The sequence below is a fragment of the Neoarius graeffei genome, chromosome 17, assembly GCF_027579695.1.
Source record: "Neoarius graeffei isolate fNeoGra1 chromosome 17, fNeoGra1.pri, whole genome shotgun sequence".
Classification (NCBI taxonomy): domain Eukaryota; kingdom Metazoa; phylum Chordata; class Actinopteri; order Siluriformes; family Ariidae; genus Neoarius; species Neoarius graeffei.
This window is the reverse complement of record NC_083585.1, coordinates 27,682,813-27,690,013: the sequence shown is the minus strand read 5'-3', so window position 1 is coordinate 27,690,013 and position 7,201 is coordinate 27,682,813.

The following is a 7,201-nucleotide window of genomic DNA, read 5'->3' as shown; positions in this document are numbered from 1 at the left end:
TGTTAGAGCGTTCTGAATATTTAATCCATATACAGTACCCTAGCACTGTCTTGTAGATTCACAACATATTGAGAGCACAGTTTCTTTCTTTCTTTCTTTCTTTCTTTCTTTCTTTCTTTCTTTCTCTTATTTTCTTTCCTTGCCTTTAAAAAAAAATGTATGGCTATAGTTGATTGTATTTATACTTGTTTTAAATTATTAAGCTTTATTGTAGCCTGCAACCAAAAAGAAAATAAACATGCAATTTACTTGTAAAAAGCACGAGTACAAAATAGTGTGCGCTTCCTCGAGCTAGTGAATCATAATCTCATGAAGTCTGGTGTGCTGGCGCAGGGAAAGACTGAAATGTGCAGCGCAAAAGGAGTCCAGGATAAACACTGCTTTATTGGAAAACACTGGTGGGGTTCGGTTCAATCAGGGGGTCTGTTATTTATGGACGGTTTATTACACTGGTGAAAATCATAACCTCAAGATTTCATATTGATTCTTGAATTCTTATTAGTTTAACTAGCAACTTGAATTTAACAAGTTTAATCTAAACTGCATCTCAAAAACAAACCAGTGAAAGGTTCAAGTGGCATCAACATTTTATATATATATATATATATATATATATATATATATATATATATAAAAGTATTCTCTCACCTGCCTTGACTCACATATGAGCTTAAGTGACATCCCATTCCTAATCCATAGGGTTCAATATGACGTCGGTCCACCCTTTGCAGCTAGAACAGCTTCAACTCTTCTGGGAAGGCTGTCCACAAGGTTTAGGAGTGTGTTTATGGGAATTTTTGACCATTCTTCCAGAAGCGCATTTGTGAGGTCACACGCTGATGTTGGACGAGAAGGCCTGGCTCTCAGTCTCCACTCTAATTCATCCCAAAGGTGTTCTGTCGGGTTGAGGTCAGGACTCTGTGCAGGCCAGTCAAGTTCATCCACACCAGACTCTGTCATCCATGTCTTTATGGACCTTGCTTTGTGCACTGGTGCACAGTCATGTTGGAAGAGGAAGGGGCCAGCTCCAAACTGTAAAAACAGTCTGCATGCCTAGGTGCTTGATTTTATACACCTGTGGCCATGGAAGTGATTGGAACACCTGATTCCGATAATTTGGATGGGTGAGCAAATACTTTTGGCAATATAGTGTGTGTATGTGTGTGTGTGTGTATATATATATATATATATATATATATATATATATATATATGTGTATGTATATATATATATATATATATATATATATATATATATATATATATGAACAATTGGATTATGTTCATAAAATAAACCTGCACAGAGTACTGAATGGAAAGTTATTTTACAATTGAACCTGAAAGTTTGAGACTAGACTAGTGTAAAGCATCTTAAATTTCGACTATGGCATCTTGGTGTCTTAAATGCAGAAGTGCAATGCACTTTCAATTCAAAATGTTCAAGGTGAAGGTGGGACTCCATCAAGGTTCTGCTTTGAGTCCTTTCTTGTTTGCCATAGTGATTGATAGCTTGACGGACAAAGTGAGGCAAGAGTCACCATGGAACATGATGTTTGCGGATGATATTGTGATATGTGGTGAAAGTAGAAAGGAGGTTGAGTTGGGTTTGGAGAGATGGAGGTATGCATTGGAATGAAGAGGAATGAAGGTGAGCCGTAGCAAAACAATACATGTGCATCAATGAGAATTGGGATGAGAGTGTAGTGAAGATGCAAGGAGTAGACGTAAAGAAAGTTGGTGAATTCAAGTACCTGGGGTCAACTGTGCAGGAAAATGGGGGCTGCGATAGTGAGGTGAGAAAGAGAGTGCAGGCAGGGTGGAGCAGGATTTCGGGAGTTATTTGTGATAGGAAAGTCCCAGCAAAAGTGAAAGGTAAGATGTATAAGACAGTAGTGAGACCAGCTGTGATGTATGGATTGGAGACCGTACCCTTAACGAAGAGACAGGAGGCAAAGTTGGAGGTGGCGGAGTTGAGGATGTTCAGGTTTGCGATGGGAGGTTGGACAGGATAAGGAACGAGCACATCAGAGGGACAGCACATGTAGAAAGCTTGGGAATTAAGCTAAGAGAGATGAGACTGAGATGGTATGGGCACATCCTGAGAAGAGATGTTGTAAGGAGAATGTTGAGGATGGAGCTGCCAGGCACACGAAAACAAAGAAGGCCAAAGAAGAGCTACATGGATGTGGTGAGAGAGGACATGAAAGTGGTAGAGAAGGATGCGGAAGACAGGGAGCAATGGAGATGAAAGATCCGCTGTGGTGACCCCTAATCGTAAGCAGCTGAAAGAAATAAGAAGAAGAAATGCAGAAGTGCAATGCATATTTACCTAAGTTAACACACGATTGATTGTCATTCAAAAAAACAAACCCTTGCAGTACCTCCATGCCTGTCTGAAACCACTTACTCAGGAATAAAATGCTGCATGACCAGCAGAGGGCGCGCCAGCACGCAATAAAAGTTACTGAGGTACTACCGCCATCTTGTGGTGAATTTCGATTTAAATAAATCTACTTAAAAAAATAAATAAATAAACTATTAATCTTAACGTTAATTTATTTACATTTGAAGCACAACGCAGTGTTTTTTCCCCTTTCAGGCGACACTTTTCCAGTCTGTCATGAAAAGTGAAAATTGGTGCTGAATTTGGTGGTTATATTATATTAGAACATCTTCCAGAAAGTTCTCTAATGGCACACAAGTGTGCTAAATTGTAATCCGGACAGTACGCCACTTACTTCGCCACCTGTTTTGACCAGTAATTTGGTTTAGTATGATGAAGCTAAGGATGTAGCTCATGATGCTAATGCTCAGGGACCAATCGTTTTGAACGCGTCCTCGTGCCGCTGCCAAGGTAACGCTGTTTCCGGGCAGAGGAGCGTTAACTACTGGAAAATAACCACGCATGCGCATTTCATACACCACCCCTCTGTCACTGGTGTGTCCATCTAAAACAACAAAACAAAAAAAAGTTGTGTCTGCTGAGAGAGATCTCAGGCGTTTAGGCAATCTCTGTCTTAAATGAGATGCTGTTTTAGAGTTGAATTCAGGTAGAGAATAGCTTGTAGTGCGTGTAAAAACAGTCCCCTCCAAAAGTATTGGAACGGCAAGGTCAATTCCTTTTTTTTTTTTGTACACTGAAGACATTTGGGTTTCAGATCAAAAGATGAATATGAGACAAAAGTTCAGAATTCCAGCTTTTATTTCATGGTATTTACATCTAGATGTGTTAAACAACTCAGGACAGAGCTTGAACCCACCCACTTTTCAAGTGAGCAAAAGTATTGGAACATGTGACTGATGGGTGTTTCTAGTTGCTCAGGTGTTGCCTTTTAGATTGATTGATTGATTGATTGCTGAAACTTTAAATAGTTCTTGGTTTTGGCTTTGGGTTTCACCTGTGAAAACTGTATTTGCTGCTAAGCAAACATGAAGACCAGAGAGCTGTCAATGGGAGAAAAGCAAACCATTTTGAAGCTGAGAGAAGAGGGAAAATCGATCAGAGCTATTGCACAAACATTGGGCATAGCTAATACAACAATTTGGAATGTACTGAAAAAGAAAGAAACTACTGGTGTACTGAGCAACAAACATCGAACAGGTCGGCCAAGGGTAACAACAGCAGTTGATGACAGAAACATTGTGAGAGCTGTGAAGAAACACCCAAAGACAACAGTCAGTGACATCACTGCCAAACTCCACAGGGCAGGGGTGAAGGTATCACAATCCACTGTTCGAAGAAGACTTCGAGAGAAGAAATATAGAGGCCATACCACAAGATGCAAACCACTCATCAGCAAAAAGAATCAGAAGGCTAGATTGGATTTTGCAAAGAAGTACAGAGATCAGCCACAAAAGTTTTGGGACAAAGTTTTATGGACTGATGAGACCAAGATTAACCTCTACCAAAGTGATGGAAAGGCCAAAGTATGGAGAAAGAAAAGATCTGCTTATGATCCAAAACATACAAGCTCATCTGTGAAGCTGGTGGAGGTAATGTCATGGCTTGGGCTTGCATGGCTGCTTCTGGAACGGGCTCACTAGTCTTTATTGATGATGTAACTCATGATGGTAGCAGCAGAATGAATTCTGAAGTCTACAAAACCATTTTGTCTGGCAATTTACAGAAAAATGCATCCAAACTAATTGGGAGAAGCTTCATCATGCAACAAAACAATGACCCAAAACACACTGCCAACACAACAAAGGACTTCATCAGGGGGAAAAAGTGGAAGGTCTTGGACTGGCCAAGTCAATCACCGGACCTTAACCCAATAGAGCATGCATTTTACCTCCTGAAGAGGAGACTGAAGGGAGAAACCCCCAGAAACAAACAACAACTGAAAGAGGCTGCAGTAAAGGCCTGGAACAGCATTTCAAATGAAGAATGCAACAGCCTGGTGAAGTCAATGGGTCGCAGGCTCAATGCAGTTATTGCAAGTAAGGGTTATGCCACCAAACATTAAATGTTACTCACTTTAAGTTAATTTAATAATGTCTGTTCCAATACTTTTGCTCACTTGAAAAGTGGGTAGGTTCAAAGAAAAGGTGCTCTGTCCTGAGTTGTTTAACACATCTAGATGTAAATACCATGAAATAAAAGCTGGAATTCTGAACTTTTGTCTCATATTCATCTTTTGATCTGAAACCCAAGTGTCTTCAGTGTACAAAAAACAAACAAACAAAGGAATTGACCTTGCCGTTCCAATACTTTTGGAGGGGACTGTGCATAACCCAGTCAAGAAATTACTGAAATAATGCTGAATCAACATGACTCATGGTGTCTTTCAATACTCAAGAGAGTCACTTAAAGTGCATATCCTGGACCAATTTAGTGTTTTTTTTTTTTTTTTTTTATGAAAGTATGTCCCTTGACACACTCATCCAGAAGGGTAATTTTGCACAAGGCTATCTGTCAACAGCAGAAAAAAATAAAATAACAAAACGCGTCTGGAAAAATCCCAAGGGAGTCTGGAGCCAGATTCATGACGTGCCAGCAGGCTGCGAGAGCTTGCACGGTTTCAGTGCACAGCCTGTGTAGACCAAGTTTAGCAGCTAGCGATTTTGCATTGAAATATGGAATTGTTAGGGCGGCACGGTGGTGTAGTGGTTAGGGTTTCCCGTGACCGCGTGGGTTTCCTCCGGGTGCTCCGGTTTCCCCCACAGTCCAAAGACATGCAGGTTAGGTTAACTGGTGACTCTAAATTGACTGTAGGTGTGAATGTGAGTGTGAATGGTTGTCTGTGTCTATGTGTCAGCCCTGTGATGACCTGGCAACTTGTCCAGGGTGTACCCCGCCTTTCACCCGTAGTCAGCTGGGATAGGCTCCAGCTTACCTGCGACCCTGTAGAACAGGATAAAGCGGCTAGAGATAATGAGATGAGATATGGAATTGTCGCCTGAGCGCAATGTTACTTCACCTTTGGATGAAGAATATAATGAGATGTCAGAATTGGGGCTTCATCTGTTTGGATTTGATGATGATTCAAGTATTCAATAATAATTCAAAATTACTATTATGTATTTATATATTTCTTCATTTAGAAGAGTACTGGCTACTGTAGGAGAAAGATTCCATAAGCTACACACATGGAATTGGCTAAGCAGGGTTGTATATACATTTAATGTGTTTGACAGGTCCCAAGATCTCAAGCCCTGACACGCATATCCCTTGATACATGCGAAGTATTATCGCCCAGCGCTTTCATGTTGTTTACTTTTGTGTGTGTCAATAAATAACATTATCCGTGTACCAGACAAACACAGGAACACCTAATTTAGAGTATAGTCTCTCTTATTTCTTATCCTGGCAACAGTCAACTTGTAAATTGCTGATTTTCTTGGTCTTTTTCTCGGCTCTGCTTGGTCCTTGGCTTCAAGGGCCTCAGTGGATGTGGCACTTTGCCTTCTGCCAGGGGAGACGAACACGGCTGGCTCCTTTGATGACGCTGACACAGATGGAGACGGTGTTGCTTTGGGCATTCTGACAGATGGAACTGCGTCTTTTTTCAGATCAAGTTGCTTCTTGAAGCCCATTTCCCACTGCAAATAGTTCTCAAAGTCGTCGGGCTTTATGAAGTGAGCCCCGCATACAACCCCGATTCCAAAAAAGTTGGGACAAAGTACAAATTGTAAATAAAAAGGGAATGCAATGATGTGGAAGTTTCAAAATTCCATATTTTATTCAGAATAGAACATAGATGACATATCAGATGTTTAAACTGAGAAAATGGATCATTTAAAGAGAAAAATTAGGTGATTTTAAATTTCATGACAACACCACATCTCAAAAAAGTTGGAACAAGGCCATGTTTACCACTGTGAGACATCCCCTTTTCTCTTTACAACAGACTGTAAACGTCTGGGGACTGAGGACACAAGTTGCTCAAGTTTAGGGATAGGAATGTTAACCCATTCTTGTCTAATGTAGGATTCTAGTTGCTCGACTGTCTTAGGTCTTGTTTGTTGTATCTTCCGTTTTATGATGCGCCAAATGTTTTCTATGGGTGAAAGATCTGGACTGCAGGCTGGCCAGTTCAGTACCCGGACCCTTCTTCTACGCAGCCATGATGCTGTAATTGATGCAGTATGTGGTTTGGCATTGTCATGTTGGAAAATGCAAGGTCTTCCCTGAAAGAGACGTCGTCTGGATGGGAGCATATGTTGCTCTAGAACCTGGATATACCTTTCAGCATTGATGGTGTCTTTCCAGATGTGTAAGCTGCCCATGCCACACGCACTAATGCAACCCCATACCATCAGAGATGCAGGCTTCTGAACTGAGCGCTGATAACAACTTGGGTCGTCCTTCTCCTCTTTAGTCTGAATGACACGGCGTCCCTGATTTCCATAAAGAACTTCAAATTTTGATTCGTCTGACCACAGAACAGTTTTCCACTTTGCCACAGTCCATTTTAAATGAGCCTTGGCCCGGAGAAGACGTCTGCGCTTCTGGATCATGTTTAGATACGGCTTCTTCTTTGAACTATAGAGTTTTAGCTGGCAACGGCGGATGGCACGGTGAATTGTGTTCACAGATAATGTTCTCTGGAAATATTCCTGAACCCATTTTGTGATTTCCAATGCAGAAGCATGCCTGTATGTGATGCAGTGCCGTCTAAGGGCCCGAAGATCACGGGCACCCAGTATGGTTTTCCGGCCTTGACCCTTACGCACAGAGATTCTTCCAGATTCTCTGAATC